The sequence below is a fragment of the Helianthus annuus genome, chromosome 17 (assembly GCF_002127325.2).
Source record: "Helianthus annuus cultivar XRQ/B chromosome 17, HanXRQr2.0-SUNRISE, whole genome shotgun sequence".
Lineage (NCBI taxonomy): Eukaryota > Viridiplantae > Streptophyta > Magnoliopsida > Asterales > Asteraceae > Helianthus > Helianthus annuus.
The window spans coordinates 86,507,331-86,529,770 of record NC_035449.2 but is presented as its reverse complement, the minus strand read 5'-3'; the positions used below and the strand labels follow the sequence as shown (position 1 = coordinate 86,529,770).

Genomic DNA, 22,440 nt, shown 5'->3' with positions numbered 1-22,440 from the left:
TTCTAAGTAAACTTTTGTGCACTACTTGAACCTAGACCTGACTTGTATGGTAACCATGTTAGGACGTGATTTGACCACATATAGCTCAAGTGACCATTTTGTTTACCTGCTGAGCAAACCAAGGTGAGTTCACACCCTTTCTAAGGCATGGGATTCCCGGTGGTTGGGAATGGGTTAAGGAATTAAAACGGAACCTACATATCCTCCTTGGGTAGGGTATGTACCGTCATCCTCCTTGGGTAGGATGCCTATATAAATCCTGCGTATTCTCCTTGGGTAGAATGCGTGCGTTAGTCCTCCTTGGGTAGGAAAACAACCTTAAACTTACTAGACAAAACTCTATCATGAAGTCCCTTATTTTTATATCGACTTAATCGCCGAGGCCGATGGCGAGCGAGTCATTAGTTAATAGCGCTATTAGATTTGACAAACCTCACACCGTGTCGTTCGAACGGGCGTGTACTAATTGTAACACCCCGAAAATATAAATCCTTATATTAGAAAATTCAAAGAGTAAATAAACAAGAACTAGTTAACTAGGAAAAATCTAACCTAGTTAAATACAAGGCTAACAACAACTTGAATAGGGTTAAATAACCAAAACTAAATGTTAAACAAAAGTGGAGGGACCAAAATTGTTAAAAATGAAACTTGTATTACTAATAGTAACAAAATCAAAACCATACACCCCATTTTGGGGGTCCTGGTCGATCAAAGAACAAGCAGGGGCGACATCCCCCATTTCCAAACCCTAACTTCAAGTAAATCTCTAAATTGAAGCCTCAAATCAGCCCTAAATCAAGTCTTGAACACGAATTAGTGATCCTCATCGCAAGAGGATTAAGAGGTATGTAAAATTTGATAAGAATTCTCTACTTGAAATCCTCATGAATATTAAGCAATCTGAAATTTGTTGATGCATGATAGTAATTTAGTCAGATTAATGATGATATGGTGTCTAGGAGTAAAACCTAGACAACTACATGTGAATTTATGGCCAAATTCAGGAAATTCCATGAATCCATGGAAGCTAGGTTATGGGTTTTATAAGATGATGATGAACACTAGGATTTGAATGATAATTCTAGTATAAATTTCATTATAGGAGGTAATTCCTGTGATATTGATGCTAAGATGTGTGCAAGGTTTACTAATTAAAGTGAAATTTGAGGTTTAATTGCAAGTCATGAACTTGGAAATGATGGTAGGAAAATCTGACCCGTTAGGTGTTTGTTGAAATGCCTAAGTGAGGGTTTTTATGCTAAATTTGATGAAAACGCAGAATTTGACCATGTCTTATAAATGATGTGATTATGGTCGTGAAAAGAATTCTAAACAAGTTAAAAACTGAATTTATTAGGCAAAGAGTCCGGATCATCAAGCGGACAAGCCGGAGGGAATTCACGGGGAAAAGGCGCGCTTTAAAGGTATGAAATTTATCGTTTCATTACATTATACATATCGATAGCTTTATGAGTTGGTTAAAGAGGAATAAAAGCATGATGACCGAGAATTACCATTATGTCATGAAATTGGCTATTGCCCTAAACATGTTATAAACATGATGTCTAGTGTCCGTAAGGTGCTTACATTATGCACCTAAACGGGTCAAACAAGTTTTGAGAATAAACATGAAGCATGACTTTATTATAATGTGCAAATAATACATGAGGTGTAGGCCGTGTAGCGAATACCATAAGACAAACTTATAAACCTTGTTCTTATTTTAGACGCTACGTTTTGGTTTGAATGCATGATCATAGTACAAAAGATCTATTAGAAATCTTGTAATTTAGCGTGATTGTTAATTTCCGTTACATGCCCAATTAAGTTATAAATGAGCAATGTGATAACCGAAATACAGATATGAAGAACTAGCCCAGCCATTTAACAATTTATGCGAAAGTACGCTGTCTCGTCACATAATGAACCAGCAAAATCCTGCATTTTAAACAAAGGAGTCATGTGCAGAGTCTACCGTAAATTACGGTGGTACCATAATTTACGGTAACCTGCAAATTTGTTACGGTGGATTCCTACTGAGTTACGGTAGGCCCCCAAATGTCCAGAAGCCACCGTAATTTACGGTGATACCGTAAATTACGGTGGAGCCTTGTTGAAGAAAATTTATTTCTTGTTTGAATAAGTTTTCGAATCTAATCCAATTACGTGTTCTATCATAGTTAATAACTCTAATGCTCGTTAAACACGTTAGCTTTCAGGTACCCAAGTGAAGGATGAAGATCAAGCATGACAATTCGAACCGAACACTCTAGCAAACGCTTCCGCATATAATCTTTTGTCTTAAAAACCATGTAAACAATTGTAGTTAATGTCTTGGTTATAATTTGTAAGAATTGTACATGTTTGTGGTGTCTAGTTTGGATTAAAATGATGAAAGTTTTGTTAAGTCAATATTTTGACATTAAATGCAAGGTTTTGTTTAACAATGTATATAAATCTGGTTTTATAAGCTGGGTCTTACAAGTTGGTAATCAGAGCTTAAGGTTGCCAATAAGTGTTCGGTTCAAGCTTGATCAACATCCGGTAAGAGTAATTGCTTAAGTAAAATTTAGGAGTATAGAAATAATTCACGAACGAATATACATGGAAAAGAGTGTGTAAACACACTCAAACACGAGAAAAGCATGAAACAAGAATGATTGAGTCAAGTTACGAACTTGATCAAATCAAAAAAAGTAAAGCATGTATTATAAATGAAATGTTTAACAATGTATGTAAACATTTCAGTATCAAAGATGGCAAGCGGAGGTGATGGTGATGCGGTGCCAAGAGTCACCGAACAAATGAGAATAGTGATTGCCGAAGAAGTTGGAAAGGCAATCGAAAACAGTTTGTCGAACTTCATTGATAAAATCCAAAATACGGTTTTATCAGTGGTAGAAGAGAGAATCAAGAAGCTAGAAGATAATTCAAATCTAGCAAAGGAAAAATCTGGGGAACGAAAACCTTGTTCATACAAGGAATTCATAGCTTGCAAACCACCTATATATAATGGGGAGGTTGATCCAATCGTGTGTCAGCGATGGATAGGCGATATCGAGGGAGTATTCGAGAGAACCCACTGTGATGAGAACGACTACGTAGCTTATGGCACGGGTCAGTTAAGAGGTCAAGCGAAAGACTGGTGGGATAATAAAAAGAAAGAAATTGGAAGTGAAGCGGCCAAGGCCATGACGTGGGAGGAGTTTAAGACGCCGTTTCTTAAACACCATAGCCCCAAAGCAGTTATAAACAAGATCAAGGAAGAGTTCATGCAACTCAGACACAAGGGTGAATCCATAGACAAGATCACGGGGATGTTTATGGATAAAATGAAGTTCTGTGATGATCTGATAACAAACGAAGAGCAAAAAGTTTATTATTACCATAATATGCTGAGCGCAGAATATAGGGAGTTCATAACCCCTTCAAAGTATGAGACCCTTACCGAGATTGTCAATGCTGCTCGGGAAAGGGAGATTGAGTTGAAAAAGAGTATAGAGCGGGGCGAACGAAGGGCACAGGATATAAATCCAAGCCCTACCAAGAAAGCAAGAACGAATGAGACGACAAAGAAATCAGACGCAAAGAGCGGTACACCAAGTTGCAAAATCTGCGGCAAGAATCATAAAGGTGAATGTCGCTTCAAGGATAAGCCATGTCCTATATGTCGAAAAACGGGACATATGGCTATATCATGCCCGGAAAAAGTGACCGTTTGTTATAACTGTTACCGAACGGGTCACAAAAGATCGGAGTGCCCAGAATTGGCGGGAAAGAAAGAAGGGCAAGACTCAAAAGGTGAAGCCGCAAAAGCCAAAGCAAGATCCTTTCAATTGACCGCTGCTGAAGCAAAGGTCGAACCTGACGTGGTCTCAGGTACATTCACTATAAATTCAATTCCCGCACGCGTGTTATTTGATACTGGTGCGAATAAATCCTTTGTTTCATATGGGTTTATTCGACACCCTTCATTTGTTCTAACAAAATTACCTATGCCTTTAGAGGTAGAGATAGGCAATAATAAAAGCTTTATTGTCTGTGATGTATGTAAAAACTGCACGATGAATATTGATGACGAGGAATATGCAATAGACTTGATCCCGATGTCGATGGGAGAATTTCAAGTGGTAGTGGGAATGGATTGGCTATCACGTTACCACGCAAAGGTGGTTTGTTTCAGAAAGGAAATAAAACTAACGTCTCCTAGCGGAAAGCAAGTTACGATATATGGAGAAAAGGGAGGTAACCCGGTGATATGCACAATGCTAGAGGCTCGCAAACTCATGAAACATGGATGCAAGGCCTTTATGGTATATGCAAGCGAAACGGAAAAGGAACTCCTCAAAATTGGGGATGTACCGGTCGTGCGAGATTATGAAGACGTGTTTCCGGAAGAACTACCGGGGATACCGCCAGAACGGGAGGTAGAGTTCGGAATCGAGTTGATTCCGGGCGCGAAACCCGTGGCCAAGGCGCCATACCGACTTGCACCGTCGGAGTTACAAGAATTGATGTCCCAAATTCAGGAATTTCTTGACAAGGGATTTATCCGACCGAGTGTGTCTCCGTGGGGCGCACCAGTAATATTCGTGAAAAAGAAAGATGGCAGTATGCGCATGTGTATCGATTACCGGGAGTTAAACAAACTCACGGTGAAGAACCGATACCCACTTCCAAGAATTGACGATTTATTTGACCAACTGCAAGGAGCAATTGGTTTTCCAAAATTGATCTCCGATCCGGTTATCACCAATTGAAAGTCAAGGAGGAGGACGTACCCAAAACGGCTTTCCGAACGAGGTACGGGCATTATGAATTCCTCGTAATGCCTTTCGGATTGACCAATGCGCCCGCGGCTTTCATGGACCTCATGAACCGGGTTTGCAAACCCATGCTAGATAAGTCGGTAATTGTATTTATCGACGACATTCTGGTATATTCAAAGAGTGAAGTCGAGCACGTGTGTCATTTGCGGGAAATATTAGACACACTCAGACGAGAGAAGCTGTATGCAAAATTCACGAAGTGTGCTTTCTGGTTACGGGAAGTACAGTTTCTTGGGCATCTTATTAGTGCTGATGGAGTACTAGTAGATCCGTCAAAGATAGAAGCGGTGTCGAAATGGAGCCCTCCAAGAAATCCCTCGGAAATCCGAAGCTTTTTAGGGCTTGCGGGATATTATCGGAGATTCATACAGGATTTCTCCAAAATTGCCTTACCCTTGACCAAATTAACTCGTAAGGAGGAAAAGTTCGTGTGGGGCATTAAGCAAGAGGAAGCTTTCCAAACACTCAAGGAAAAGTTGACCCACGCTCCGGTACTGACCTTACCGGAAGGGACTGAAGACATGGTGGTTTACTCGGACGCTTCTCAATTGGGGCTCGGATGCGTGTTAATGCAACGAGGCAAGGTCATCGCCTACGCCTCGAGGCAATTGAAGATTCATGAAAATAAATATCCGGTTCACGACTTAGAATTGGCAGCGGTGGTGTTTGCCTTAAAGATATGGAGACATTACTTGTACGGAGTAAAGTTTACAATCTTTACCGACCATAAAAGCTTGAAATATTTCTTCGACCAGAAGGAATTAAACATGCGGCAAAGGCGGTGGTTAGAAACCGTCAAGGACTTTGATTGCGAAATACATTACCACCCCGGTAAGGCCAATGTAGTTGCCGATGCGCTGAGTCGCAAAACAGATTATGCTCCGATACGGGTACGATCAATGCAACTGGTTGTGACTTCAAGTTTACTAGAACGAATTCGAGAAGCACAAGATGAAGCTGTAAAGGCGGAAAACTGGAAAAAGGAAAGAATTATTGGTCAAGTTAAAGACCTTGAAGTGGGCAGTCACGGCCTAAGAACTCGTTTTAATAGAATCTGGGTTCCTAAGACATGTGGTGTTAAGAAGCTTCTACTTGATGAAGCTCATAAATCCTGTTATTCCATTCACCCGGGAGCGACCAAAATGTATCATGACTTGAAGCAAAACTATTGGTGGCCCGGAATGAAGCGGGACACTATGAAATACGTGGAAAAATGCTTGACATGCCTACAAGTCAAGGCGGAACACCAAAAGCCGTATGGTAAACTCCAAACGTTAGAAATTCCGGTTTGGAAATGGGAGCAAATCACGATGGACCTATTGACTAAACTACCTAAAACAAGTCGTGGTTTTGATGCTATTTGGGTGGTCGTGGATAGGTTAACTAAAAGCGCCCACTTTATTCCGATTCGTGAAACTTATACATATGAGAAAATGTCGGAGGTATACACCAATGAAATCATAGCAAGGCATGGGGTACCGATATCCATTGTATCAGACAGAGATACTCGGTTTACCTCGAAATTCTGGCGTGAATTCCAAGAACAGATGGGAACTAAATTGTTCCTTAGCACTGCTTATCATCCACAAACGGATGGGCAGAGCGAAAGAACAATACAAACATTGGGTGATATGCTACGGGCTTGCATTATTGACTTTGGGGGTAGTTGGGATGTCCATTTACCCTTGGTCGAATTCGCATATAACAATAGCTATCACGCGAGCATTAAAATGGCCCCGTATGAGCTATTATATGGCAGAAAGTGTCGGACTCCGGTATGTTGGGGAGAGGTGGGCCCGCGAGGGCTAGCACCAACTGATATAATCCGAGCTACAAATGCGAAAATCGACATAGTTCGGACGCATTTGAAGGCGGCTCAAGACCGGCAAAAGGCATACGCCGATAAAAGAAATAGACCAATTGAGTTTCGGGTTGGCGATATGGTCATGCTAAAGGTTTCCCCATGGAAGGGTATTATCAGATTCAGAAAAAGGGGGAAGTTAAGCCCGAGATTCATTGGGCCATTTAGAATAATTGAACGAGTTGGTAAGGTAGCTTATCGACTCGAATTACCCGAAGAGTTGAGTGGGATTCATAACACATTCCACGTATCACATCTCCGAAAATGTTTGGCCGACGAGACCGCTCATGTCCACTACGATGATATCGAAGTGGATAACAGTCTCAACTATGCAGTAAAACCGATTGCGATTTTAGATCGTAAAGAGAAAAACTTGAGGAACAAAGTGATACATCAAGTCAAGGTCAAATGGGACCACAGAAAAGGGTCAGACACTACTTGGGAACCCGAAGAGGAGATGCGGCGTCTCCACCCTACATTATTTGGTACGTAATTCGGTTTCGGGGACGAAACCCTTTTTAAGGGGGGTGGACTTGTAACACCCCGAAAATATAAATCCTTATATTAGAAAATTCAAAGAGTAAATAAACAAGAACTAGTTAACTAGGAAAAATCTAACCTAGTTAAATACAAGGCTAACAACAACTTGAATAGGGTTAAATAACCAAAACTAAGTGTTAAACAAAAGTGGAGGGACCAAAATTGTTAAAAATGAAACTTGTATTACTAATAGTAACAAAATCAAAACCATACACCCCATTTTGGGGGTCCTGGTCGATCAAAGAACAAGCAGGGGCGACATCCCCCATTTCCAAACCCTAACTTCAAGTAAATCTCTAAATTGAAGCCTCAAATCAGCCCTAAATCAAGTCTTGAACACGAATTAGTGATCCTCATCGCAAGAGGATTAAGAGGTATGTAAAATTTGATAAGAATTCTCTACTTGAAATCCTCATGAATATTAAGCAATCTGAAATTTGTTGATGCATGATAGTAATTTAGTCAGATTAATGATGATATGGTGTCTAGGAGTAAAACCTAGACAACTAAATGTGAATTTATGCCCAAATTCAGGAAATTCCATGAATCCATGGAAGCTAGGTTATGGGTTTTATAAGATGATGATGAACACTAGGATTTGAATGATAATTCTAGTATAAATTTCATTATAGGAGGTAATTCCTGTGATATTGATGCTAAGATGTGTGCAAGGTTTACTAATTAAAGTGAAATTTGAGGTTTAATTGCAAGTCATGAACTTGGAAATGATGGTAGGAAAATATGACCCGTTAGGTGTTTGTTGAAATGCCTAAGTGAGGGTTTTTATGCTAAATTTGATGAAAACGCAGAATTTGACCATGTCTTATAAATGATGTGATTATGGTCGTGAAAAGAATTCTAAACAAGTTAAAAACTGAATTTATTAGGCAAAGAGTCCGGATCATCAAGTGGACAAGCCGGAGGGAATTCACGGGGAAAAGGCGCGCTTTAAAGGTATGAAATTTATCGTTTCATTACATTATACATATCGATAGCTTTATGAGTTGGTTAAAGAGGAATAAAAGCATGATGACCGAGAATTACCATTATGTCATGAAATTGGCTATTGCCCTAAACATGTTATAAACATGATGTCTAGTGTCCGTAAGGTGCTTACATTATGCACCTAAACGGGTCAAACAAGTTTTGAGAATAAACATGAAGCATGACTTTATTATAATGTGCAAATAATACATGAGGTGTAGGCCGTGTAGCGAATACCATAAGACAAACTTATAAACCTTGTTCTTATTTTAGACGCTACGTTTTGGTTTGAATGCATGATCATAGTACAAAAGATCTATTAGAAATCTTGTAATTTAGCGTGATTGTTAATTTCCGTTACATGCCCAATTAAGTTATAAATGAGCAATGTGATAACCGAAATACAGATATGAAGAACTAGCCCAGCCATTTAACAATTTATGCGAAAGTACGCTGTCTCGTCACATAATGAACCAGCAAAATCCTACATTTTAAACAAAGGAGTCATGTGCAGAGTCTACCGTAAATTACGGTGGTACCATAATTTACGGTAACCTGCAAATTTGTTACGGTGGATTCCTACTGAGTTACGGTAGGCCCCCAAATGTCCAGAAGCCACCGTAATTTACGGTGATACCGTAAATTACGGTGGAGCCTTGTTGAAGAAAATTTATTTCTTGTTTGAATAAGTTTTCGAATCTAATCCAATTACGTGTTCTATCATAGTTAATAACTCTAATGCTCGTTAAACACGTTAGCTTTCAGGTACCCAAGTGAAGGATGAAGATCAAGCATGACAATTCGAACCGAACACTCTAGCAAACGCTTCCGCATATAATCTTTTGTCTTAAAAACCATGTAAACAATTGTAGTTAATGTCTTGGTTATAATTTTGTAAGAATTGTACATGTTTGTGGTGTCTAGTTTGGATTAAAATGATGAAAGTTTTGTTAAGTCAATATTTTGACATTAAATGCAAGGTTTTGTTTAACAATGTATATAAATCTGGTTTTATAAGCTGGGTCTTACACTAATGGACTAAGGCTAACTGTCAATGATGATAGACATTGACGTAGGGCACAACTTACTTTCATCAGTAGTCGATATGGTAACGGTCTAGTAGTGTAAACATGGGGAAGCCCCCACGGCTAGATGGCCAGAGTAAATGGGAATAAACAGATCACGATTTCAATTATGGGGTAACCCCCACGGCAAGTAAGCCAGCTAAAGGAAACTATGTTTTTGAAACAACTTAAAAACGAACACCCAACTGTGAACTCACTCAACTTTGTTGTTGACTCGTTGTTACATGCCTTGCAGGTCGTTAGGTACTTAAAGAGCTTGCACAGGGAGGAGTGATCGTTGTGGGGCTTGGACTGTTGAGTTCCATGTTAAACGTTTAAAATTATGAACTTAATTCCTATGTTTGGGTTTTACTTTATATGCTTCCGCTGTTAACTTATAGTTGGTTACTTTCTTTTAGACAACAATTATATTGTGGTTGGTTTTATTTACTTGATTACGTTGTTCAATATGATTGGTGGCTTGATCCTGGTCAGTCACGCCTCCATGCGGTGATACTCCGCTTGTGGATTTTGGGGGTGTGACAGGTAGCATCCACCTCCACGCAATAATTATCCACGGAGGTAAAGGCCTATACTTGCTCCTCATGCACCAGGTTCTCTACCATGGACTGCGTAACAAGACTTGCAGCCTTGGAAGTAACTGCCCTTTGTTGTGCTCCCTAAGTGCTAGGTTCACGACCATGGACCACGTGACAAGTCTTTCAGCCCAAAGGTAACTGCCTATAACATAAATCACTCATTTAACCGTACCTTTCATTATCTTTATCTTTCATTAAATATCCGGTTGCATTTCAGTTAAACTATTCTTTCAAAAACTTTACCTTACTAATTGAATACGTTTCCTAATAATATTTCTGGCCAAAAGCTAACTATTCATTAACTCATTCATTTCTTTGTCATTTACACTATACTACATTTAGTAGTATGCACATCCCCAAAACTGTTTAAAAAGGATATACAAACTCATCTAAACTACACTTAGCTATCAGATTGAACCTGACTCAAGAATTCTTGAGCCAACATGGGCAAAGGTCGCATAACTTGCCCAACTCTTTGTTATCATAATCGAGCGAAATGTAGGACTTTTCTCTTGTAACTACATCACGCGAAAAGTAAATTTTCGCTCGGGCATTATTTCATTCCAAGAGGAACTTTTGCTACACTCCAATATTGCCAAATCTAAATTTTCATTCAGCATACATTTCACTATGCTATCATTTCACTATTCATTACATTTGCTTCATAAACATTTCATTAAGCATTTCGGTCAAAAACTACTTTTCGTTAAGAAGGTGCAGCGACATGTTTACCTTCTTATCCAAGTAGAAACCCTCACCCGCTGTTTGTGGTGGTTGTAGGTTTCAAACCTGAAACTACATCAAGATTACTACTATATGAATCAATATGCCTTGAATTGGACATGTAACAAGTTTTATGCACAACCGTATGTAAAAACACAAGGATTTGTGAAAACCTTACCTTTGGACCTCCTTAACTAAAACTGAGCTAAAAGGTCTAAAACTCTCATTTATGCAACTTGATAATAGCTTTATTGGACACACAAAGTGATAAACAAAACCCTCGGTGTTTTCCTTTGCAAATTGTAACATATGGCCCCTCTCACCACCAATATTGTCCGTTTTGCCCCCGATGGGTTGCCCAATCAGGGACTTGTTTTTGGTTGCCCCAGTGGAGACTTCCTAGGTGGTCACACATCCAAGTACTACTCCCATTGAGGATGATGAGTCCCTATGTAACAACTCGCACATTCGTGCGTTGTTACTACTCGTTATACTCGTTACACCTAGCATCAGAGATTCGGATCATAATGTAACAATATCGCATACATCGCTATATCGCAATATTTTTCGCATATTATCTCATATTTTATCGCTATCACATCACATTGTACTTGCTGACAACCACGAAGATGTCGAGTGACGACCAATTCTACCCTCCTTGATAGCCGTGATGTGTCGCAGTGCAACTCAACACTCAACACTCAAAACGCACATCGCATCACACACATTAACGTTCATGATGACGTTGAGTGAGGACCTATTCTACCCTCCTCAATGATCGTGAAGCGCCGCAAAGTAACGCATATTCGAAACGAAACCCGGTTATTGTATCGCAACTTTGAAAACATGGATATGTATATACGACCCAACGTAGCTAATTATAATAAATATATGAAAATGTGGATGAGAATGTGTAACCAAACTATCGCAACGCTTAACAATCGAAACGGAACGCCAAAAATCAGCTCGCTGGAGGCGTTTGATCGAATGGTACTTCGATCGAATGGCCATCTGATCGGACAACGATCCGATCGGACAGCCATCCGATCGGACAGTCGTCCGATTTTATGCACTACACCACCTCCTCTCCTCTCTTGCTTATATATAGCCCTTGTCACATCACTGTTCAAGTGATGTGACAGCTCTCATTCGACCAGCACACTTTTGGCTATTTTCCCTTGATTTCTCGCGATTCTTGTAAGTTTCTACCTCAAATCTTGTACTTCTATGATCAACACGCACTCCTTCATCTTTTTCACCATCAAATCTCATTTTATCACCGTTAAATCCTCGGATTTGAGCCGTTCCAGGGTGATGTCATCATGGAGTTCTTAGGAACAATGAAGTGTGACCTCAACTCATCAAGAACAGTCCAGATCTGATAGATTCCTCGGTGTATAAGCACAAATCTCACCAAAATGGAAGTCAAATCTAAGTTTTCTAAGCTTTCTTCAAACTTTCCTAACTTATCACTCGAAACCGGTAGCAACAGAGCTCGTACCGACCTTCTACTCTTCCTATAGTGAAGTGTCGGTTTGAGAACTGGTTCCTATCAACGAGATGACCGGCTTGTCGTGTTAAACACGAACAACCATCAAGAATAGTTAACTGATCGGACGAGGTGATTCCCATCTGACCCAGTGACTCAGACCAGGTGGAGTTCCATTGTTTAGCTCGTAGTCGTAACGTCTCGATCAAATCGCAAAAACTTAAAGAAATAGCCAAGATGTAAAACGATAAGGTTGTAGGATGGGTTACCGTCCGATCAGATTGTCGTCCAATCGGACTGCCACCCGATCGACCTGCAATCCGGTCGGGTTGCACTTGGGATCAAGACTTAAACAAATTTTCAAACATTCAAGGATCTGAACAACGAACGGATTGCCGTCTGATCAAACGACCATCCGATCGGCTGACTTTTGGATCCTCAACACTTAAACGTTTTACAAATCCTCGTCGCACATCAGTTCCCACAGATTGTCACCCGATAGGATTTCCACCCGAACGAGCGACCAGTCTGCTATGAACTTATCAACCAAAGTGTCTCGCTGATCGGGTCACCGTCCGATCGAACACCCACCCGATCGGGTTGCCACCCGATCGACCGACCTGAAAGGTAGAGATACTTCTCTGTTCTCAAAATGCTACAACGAAAACTTCAAAAGGCAAACCAGCCTACATAAACACCTCTTCACCAAACGAGGCGACAATCCAATCGAATGGTCATCCGATCGGATGACCATCCGAACGGATTGCCACCTGGTCGACTGGCCATCCGATCGGATTACCATCCGATTGGATTACCATCCGACGCTTGGTTTACCGCCACTGGTTATCGCACTATTCAACGCTTACGCTATCATTTGAAATCAGGCTAATCTCAGACCCGCTCCCTTCAATCCAACCAAGTTGTGGTTGCTGCTTGCTGAGCACAGACTGTGAGTATACTTGAACCCTTTTCGCTTTTGCACTTTTGGGTGTAACATACGTTGCTATCAAATCAAATCACATCAAATGCTTAAACTATTTATCACTTACGAATGACCAATGTGCATAGTTATACGTGATGCTAGTTACATATGTGCTAGGACGTATACTCGCGACGTCCCACCATGACTAGTATAGTACTATTGCGCCCGACGGGGTCTAGTTTAGCAATCGCGATCGAAGCTCGAGGACTTAGCTGGTAGTATCATTTTTGTGAGTATATATGTCGTGTATTACGTTTATGTATGTGGGAATTCGCAGCTTTTATCTATTACACTATTACATATCAAACCTGTATACTCGCCAATACTTTTGTATTGACCTTATTTTAACGTATATTGCAGGTTTAGTCCCAGTCTACATCGAATCAAACTAGGAAGTCTAGAAACTCACCTAAAATCTAGGTTGTCGGATTTGTATTGTTTGAGAGGACAAGAAATCTTTGATAACTTATGTGATTGTACTGCTTGTTCGTATGGGATAACAAATGAAATAAATACTGTCGCAATATAGTTGTTATGGATTCTCTTGAGCAATCTGATTCGCCTAGTGCCGCGCCCCGATGATTCCGCCATCGGTTGGGGTGTGACAGATTGGTATCAGAGCCATAACTCTAGGGAATTAAACAAGACTTGACCTAGTCCTGGTCAATGTCTTAGAAACGACCTAGTCTATAGTCTAGGTACCTACGGGCCAACTCATGCTTACCCAATAGGATTTGCGCGGGCCTACTTGATACTCTCGTTCGAATTCGCTAAAAGCTACTACTTCGCGTGAACACCGCATACTACAACTTCACGCGAAGAGCCTTTCCTAAGGCTGGAATGTTACTTGGCCTTTCCTAAGGCTGACACAATACACACGTTTTTGAAAATACTCCCATATCACAACCGAGTGATCTAGTCAGGACCAGGTGTGAAAACCAAGAACTCTCGATAAGATTGCTCACTCAGCACATTTTCTAGCACGAGAACCCTTTGTTGAGTTAGGAGTGACATCCATATCTCGACAAAGGTCTCCATTTCGAATTTCTAGTGGAACACTCGGATTTATTCGATGAGCATAACCACAATTAGGAACGAAGATGTTAAGTCAGGGGTGAAACCCGATTCTTAATAATCCGTTCCACTCTCTACAATGGTTTTGAAAAGCTCTCACCAAGGACTCGACCATAACAACGACTCGAGCCACGCGATGACTATGAGGACGAATGCCATGAGCTGCATCCTAGTGGAAGCATACCATGTCTCAAGTAGTAAACAAATTATTACAGACCAAATCTTGGCAATTAATTCTGTTTCGACAACTAAGATTTAAATATAGCAATTGTTTATCTGCTTTTAGAGACCCTTGATTCAATTACTACAGACAACTATTTGTTGGACTCTAGAGCTTTATTCTAGCCTAGCTTCCCTAGCAGATAAGCATCCTAAATACCTGTCACATACGTTAAAATAAAAGTCAATACACATAGAGTAAAGGCGAGTATACAAGTTTGATAATAGCATATAGAGTTCGAAATAGTTTACGCATAACCAGCACGTACACAGCGGAAAACGAAGCATGTTAATTATCGACACGGATCTATCGATACCAATGACTGCGGGTTGACTGCCCGAGGCAGTTTGTAATACATGATCACCACTGTAATCCATTGACGTGTGTAAAATGCAACATATAAATCACATCAATTAAGGCATAAAACTAACCCTTTTTGAGTACTAATGTTGGAAAAATAGTGTTTTTGTCTTCCTTTTGCATTTTCAGGATTAAATGAGCTCAAAATCACAAAAGAAGCAAAAAGACAACTAATTCTAGCATAAATACAAGAAAAGGAACAAAAGTAGACTGCCCGGACCGTCAACGGCACCTCCCAAGGCAAAGGAGAAGAAACAGAGTCTGAACACGCCCCGTGTCCAGCGAACACGGGGGTGTGCCCAGGAAGCAGCAGAAAAGACAAACCAGTAGAAGCTTCCATTGCCCACCACGGGGCCGTGTCCAGCGGGCACGGGGGCGTGGTGAAAGTACAGCAGGCGCATTAATTGTAATTCGCAATTACAATTAATGAAGAGAGAGAATGTCAGACGGGCACGGGGCCGTGTCCAGCCTTCTGTTCAGCCTATAAATAGAGGAGCTTGGCTTCATTCTCTCTCATCCCTTGGCACACCACCTCTCTCACACTTCATCCACCACCCACCACCACCATAACACCATCATCCACCACCATCATCCATTGTCCATCGTAGAGTGTGTGAGTCGTCTCGGGATCCAAGATTGATCGTAAGAGTTCTTGACAATCAAGGCCATGTTTGCCTAAGTCTCTTACATCACTTGGTGAAGACAAGTGTTTAGTATAATACTTTTTATTTTTAATCTTTTGCACTTTTTATTTGGTTTTGTATTAATGACTTTAATAACTAGTTACTTATGTTGAAGGTGATCTTTCCTTATCGTTTGTCCGTGGTGTCTTGGCATTATTTTACTGTCTATATAAAATAAAAGATTTTCACCATTCATATCTCCACGGTCTATATGGAGGTATGTTGGCTACCTGGTCGGGGGTTAAGGGAACGGTTTGGTAAGGGTCTTGCCCTTGTTCAGCGTTTAGAGGTCCTGCTTGGGACCTGGGTCAAATTTAGTAGGATCTCCTTCAATGCCCATAGGTATTGGATGGCGGGGATCCAAACTCTTTGACCCCCTCATAAGTTAACTACTATTAATACTATAACCCGGCTATTTAGGACTGTATCCCTGCTGACTCAGACTACTTAGCCGAGGGTAACGTCACCGCCAAAAGCGGGGCCTACCACAATTTGCATTAATAACTTAATTCATTATCTTTCAATAATCCGACCCTTTAGGATTGTATCCTTGCTGACTCAAACTACTGGGTTGAGGGTAACGTCGCCTTCAAAAGAGGGGCCTACTACAATAACTAAGATAATCTCTTAAACAAGTGCAAAAGTGCGAAAATAATCAAAGGTTATACTAATACACGTGTCGGATCCAAGTGATTCATCTTGTCTATCTATTTTTATTTTATTTTATTTTTCAGCATTTAGTTAGTTTTTATTTTTCTTAGTTTAAAACATTTTTTCTCACTTTTTGATTTGGTTAGACGTTGAGGATAAACCGGTATTAAAAGCTCTTGTGTCCTTGGACGACCTCGGTATCTTACCAACACTATACTACGTCCACGATGGGTGCACTTGCCCATATGTGTGTTTAGTGTTAGTAAATATCGTGTTTTATAAATTTAAAACTTGGCTAAAAGTGTAAAAAGGGGCTTAAATATATATCTAAATTATATTACACTACACACGCATCAAGTTTTTGGCGCCGTTGCAGGGGACACAAGGATTTTAAGAAAGTTAGGAATCAACGGCCTAATCATATTTTTATTTTTCTTTAATTTTTTAGGATTTTTTTAGATTTTCAGCTTCTGCAGAGCTTAACACGGGGCCGTGCCCGCTGAACACGCCCCGTGCTCAATCATTGGAACTGGCAATCCTGTTTTTAAGTCAGACAGTAGGCTGAACACGGGGCCGTGTCCACTCAACACGCCCCCGTGCCCAAGATTCAGTTGCTGAAAACAGAACCGTTAGATCCCGGCGGTTGGTAATTTCTGACACAAACATGAGTGATAGTAATTCTTTTTACTTTCGGCACTCTTATGGTTTGTGGTGTCGATTATGTGGAGGCGAACATGAGGAATTAAAATGTTATTTTCTCAACTATAGGCCCCACTATATAGACCCACCGATTCCTTGCAACCTTAAGAGGGGCGAAAGTAAAAATAAGCACTATTTCTCCCTCGAATGCGCCCAGCCGGATATTCTAGGAGAAATGCTCCTTGACGAGCTATTTCAACTAGAAGAACTACTTCTCAATTGGTCAAAAGAACTTAGGAAGGATTTTATAGATCCATCCCAAGATGATGACCATGAGGAAATGTTGGAACCGCATTCCGACAACCTCGTTGCTCCCGAAAATACCTTCATACCTAGAAAAGACGTGGACGATAGTCGTCCCTGTGCCGATTGTGCCGTGAAGGACTCCCCATCGACTTCGTTCGGTGCATACATAGACCTGAGCGATTCGGCATACACCTTCTTTAACGAGAGCCCGGAAAAGGGTTGGACTTGTCCACCTAGAATGAAAATAGGAATTACCCTCACCGATAACCTCTTGCATTCTCGCCTTAGTATAGGACAATTAAGGTATCTTAGGCACTTTGGGGTTGTTCCAACAAGTCAAGAGCCACCCGATATAAATTAACTCCTTAAGAGACAAAACTCCATAAAACAGCCTGCCGACACGGGGCCGTGCCCGGTCAACACGCCCCCGTGTTCACTCAGAAGATTCTCTGCTGATTCTGTCAGAATATGGACAAAATGTGTCAGGATTTTCTCTGCACACGGGGCCGTGTCCAGCGGACACGGGGCCGTGTCCAGTGTGCTGTCGTTTTCTTTAAATGCAGCCTGAATCCTGCTCATTTTTGACCACTTCACCAAGCAGAGATTCCTGGGATCTTCACATATACCATCCTAGGTAAGTGCTAAAAGAAGGTTCCTAAGGACCATCTTGTCTTTTCCACTTTTGTTCATTTCTCCTTCTTCCAAAAATTTTTCAAACATTACCTCCATGGAAGCTTGGAAACCCATGATTCCAACCTTCTATGAGAGGTTTGTAGGAGTTTTTGCTACGGATTCTTGTCTAAAGTTAGTTCTATAACTTTGTTTTAAATTATCTGAGCTTAAAACACAATAAAAGTATATTAAAATAATTTAAAAACCTGGAATCGTTAGACAAAAATCCTGCAGACAGCTGAACACGGGGCCGTGCTTACTGAGCACGGGGCCGTGTTCGAGGTACTGTTTTGCAAAAGTTTAGTTATCTTCGGCTTATTTCGCAGAAAATGGCCAGCAGAAACAGCGGAACATCTTCAAGAAATAACCGAAATGGAAGGAGATCGTCCACGGCGGAGGATTCCCTAGTAAACTACGTTTACGCTTTGAGGGAAGCCATAGACGAAATGACGGGGGTAGAAGAAGCATTGGTGGACCGTATTAATCATCTGACGGTAGGTTTGGAGGGCTGCCTGCGAGAAGTAAACCTCCTGCACCAAAGGTTAAACCTTCTCGCTTCCCCGCCTTTGGTTCCGGTGATAACCCAAAGGGCGTGGAATGTAGTACCCGAGGTCATCATTCCAGCCGAATGGCACACCATGCACCAAGTACCTCAACCAAGGGTGGTGCAAGGAGTCCCGGTGAGCGTTCCTCCTCGTGACACCGAAGAGAATGAAGCTACCTTCTACCTCCCAAGGGAGATAGAAGAATGGCTTTGAATGACAACCTAGGAGCCATCGGCTAGAGAGTGTTACTACATCGGGAAGCTATTCCCGAAATTTTCCTAAATAAGTAGAACCCTTATGATAACCTCATGTATCCCCTAGTTATTTAGCTAACTTAATGTAATGTCTCTCTATGATTAGCAATGTTACGATGGTTTTTAAGATTGATGGTTGTTTTGAAAATAAAACACACTCATGGTGGTAATGGATGAAAAAGGGAACGAGAAAAATGGAACCATGCACGAAGAACAGAGCAACCCGACAAAAATCTCCATCACAGAAGGCTCAACACGGGCCGTGCCCAACCAACACGGCCCCGTGCTGAGCCCCCTGCAGAAAATCACCCAGTTCAGGTAACTGGACACGGGCCGTGTTTGGCGGACACGCCCCCGTGTCCAGGCTTCTGTTTCAATTCTCTAATTTTGTTACTGGCACTTGACCACGGGGCCGTGCCCGGTCAACACGGGGCCGTGTTCAGAATGCCAGTAACACAAATCTTTGCTTTTTAAACCCACTTTTACACATTCTAATCAACCAAAAACTTTATTTTTGGACACATTGAGGACAATGTGTAATTTAAGTGTGGGGGGGATCCTAAAACCTTGAAATTTTGCAAATCCTAAACACAAGCCTTACACAAAACTCTATTGGAACCGCTAAACACCCCAAATTTTTTTCAAAAACTTTTTCATTTTTTTTATTTAATTACTTGTCTTAGTTTAAGTTGGGAATAACAAGTTCTAAAAAGGTTATATTTTTACAAGTTTACAACCGATAGCATCGTGATAACAAAGAACCAACATAAGAAAATTATGAAACGGCATAACAAGTCTAATTAAAAATTCGATTATATATACTTGATCACATTAAAAACCCATTCCCACAAAAGTGAGTTTTGAGCCTTTATTGAGCATAAAAATATACATATTTAGATTAAATGCTCATTTTTCGTTTCTTATGTGAATACCCGCTTGGTTCTTACAAATCTAGAACTTGCCACGACGATACATTCCCGGTCCTTACCAACTTAAACCCAAGTAAGTAAATGATGGAGGCATTAGGACTAACCATTTTTTTTTCAAAACCATTATTTTTCATTTTTTTTATCACCTACCCAAAATCCCCCTAGATAGCCCCTTTGAGCCTAAACCTTTCATTTCATTACCCCAAAAACCCTTTTCACCCACCAAAAACCTTTTTATTTTTCACCCTTTATTTTAGTAACAAGCTCGGTTTTTCGTAAACTCGCCTCTTTATGTGAAAAAAAAAATGACGAAGTCAAAAACAAACAAAAGCTATATAAAAGCTTGTTTGGAGAAATACTTCAAAATAAAAAGTCGCTAAAGACAAGGAATGTTACGAAAACCGACGCTTTTACGATTTTCGCCCTTTTTACTAACCACTAACCAACCACCCACCTTTAACCCAAGCCAAACCCTTTACCCCAAAAAAGTCCTCTTGATATTTACAAAGGTAAAAAGTTAAAAAGGAGGAGGATTGATTGCTTGGCAAGCCTATGGAAGGCGTAAGTTCCATGCCGCTCTCGAGTGATTCACTAAAAATATACACCTTCGGCCGAGTGTTGAGTGATCCCCCGTGAGGTATGTGAACTTGTATATAAATGGAATTTTAATAAGGCATGCTATGCCCAAATAAGTAATTTATCTTATGAAACGTTCAAAATAAATCATAACAAATAGGATTGTAAATAAATAAAAATAAAACTTATAAAGACCTTGGATTCCCGACACTCTAGGACAAGCTAAAAACTTCTCTTCTACCTATTCCATTTGGGAGTGTAAGCCACATTTAAAGAGTTTTGCTTGAGGACAAGCAAAAGTTCAAGTGTGGGGGTACTTGATGTGTGTAAAATGCAACATATAAATCACATCAATTAAGGCATAAAACTAACCCTTTTTGAGTACTAATGTTGGAAAAATAGTGTTTTTGTCTTCCTTTTGCATTTTCAGGATTAAATGAGCTCAAAATCACAAAAGAAGCAAAAAGACAACTAATTCTAGCATAAATACAAGAAAAGGAACAAAAGTAGACTGCCCGGACCCTCAATGGCACCTCCCAAGGCAAAGGAGAAGAAACAGAGTCTGAACACGCCCCGTGTCCAGCGAACACGGGGGCGTGCCCAGGAAGCAGCAGAAAAGACAAACCAGTAGAAGCTTCCATTGCCCACCACGGGGCCGTGTCCAGCGGGCACGGGGGCGTGGTGAAAGTACAGCAGGCGCATTAATTGTAATTCGCAATTACAATTAATGAAGAGAGAGAATGTCAGACGGGCACGGGGCCGTGTCCAGCCTTCTGTTCAGCCTATAAATAGAGGAGCTTGGCTTCATTCTCTCTCATCCCTTGGCACACCACCTCTCTCACACTTCATCCACCACCCACCACCACCATAACACGATCATCCACCACCATCATCCATTGTCCATCGTAGAGTGTGTGAGTCGTCTCGGGATCCAAGATTGATCGTAAGAGTTCTTGACAATCAAGGCCATGTTTGCCTAAGTCTCTTACATCACTTGGTGAAGACAAGTGTTTAGTATAATACTTTTTTATTTTTAATCTTTTGCACTTTTTATTTGGTTTTGTATTAATGACTTTAATAACTAGTTACTTATGTTGAAGGTGATCTTTCCTTATCGCTTGTCCGTGGTGTCTTGGCATTATTTTACTGTATATATAAAATAAAAGATTTTCACCATTCATATCTCCACGGTCTATATGGAGGTATGTTGGCTACCTGGTCGGGGGTTAAGGGAACGGTTTGGTAAGGGTCTTGCCCTTGTTCAGCGTTTAGAGGTCCTGCTTGGGACCTGGGTCAAATTTAGTAGGATCTCCTTCAATGCCCATAGGTATTGGATGGCGGGGTTCCAAACTCTTTGACCCCCTCATAAGTTAACTACTATTAATACTATAACCCAGCTATTTAGGACTGTATCCCTGCTGACTCAGACTACTTAGCCGAGGGTAACGTCACCGCCAAAAGCGGGGCCTACCACAATTTGCATTAATAACTTAATTCATTATCTTTCAATAATCCGACCCTTTAGGATTGTATCCTTGCTGACTCAAACTACTGGGTTGAGGGTAACGTCGCCTTCAAAAGAGGGGCCTACTACAATAACTAAGATAATCTCTTAAACAAGTGCAAAAGTGCGAAAATAATCAAAGGTTATACTAATACACGTGTCGGATCCAAGTGATTCATCTTGTCTATCTATTTTTATTTTATTTTATTTTTCAGCATTTAGTTAGTTTTTATTTTTCTTAGTTTAAAACATTTTTCTCACTTTTTGATTTGGTTAGACGTTGAGGATAAACCGGTATTAAAAGCTCTTGTGTCCTTGGACGACCTCGGTATCTTACCAACACTATACTACGTCCACGATGGGTGCACTTGCCCATATGTGTGTTTAGTGTTAGTAAATATCATGTTTTATAAATTTAAAACTTGGCTAAAAGTGTAAAACGGGGCTTAAATATATATCTAAATTATATTACACTACACACGCATCATCCATGCAAATAATTATCCAAACTATAGTACTATCGTCGTTAAGGCAGGTACACAGCATTCCAAGTGTAAACATAATAAACAAGCATTCATTAAGTCACGTATAACATGCGGTAATGGTTAGCGTTTAAAAGTATTGCGTAGTGTGTTCGATGTGTTTTAGTATAAGTAACGTATTAACACCTAAAAGTGCATAAAGCAAAAAGGGATCGAGTATACTCACAGCGGTTGATGGATTGAAGGGAGCGCTTGAGAGTAAGGTTAGCCTGAACAGTTCGATAGTACAACGATAAGCAATGCGTAAAACGGAAACAAGTGTTGATGGATCGGATAGCTGGTCGATCGGGTGGTTAGTTCGATCGGACGACTGACCGTGCTGTTAACAGTCCGTTCGGAGAGTTGTCCGGTCAGACGGGAGTCCGATCGGATGGCTGTTCGAGTGGATTGTTTCTTCCTTTGAGTATGATG

General features: G+C 40.6%; 1 long non-coding RNA gene across 1 annotated transcript; it reads left to right on the top strand.

The window, feature by feature from the left end:
• The first annotated feature begins 764 nt into the window (after positions 1-764).
• LOC110920753 lies at positions 765-2,303 on the top strand. Its single transcript, XR_002581880.2, has 3 exons — positions 765-847; positions 1,361-1,427; positions 2,216-2,303. It is a non-coding gene; the product is annotated as an uncharacterized LOC110920753 (long non-coding RNA).
• Positions 2,304-22,440: the final 20,137 nt, after the last annotated feature.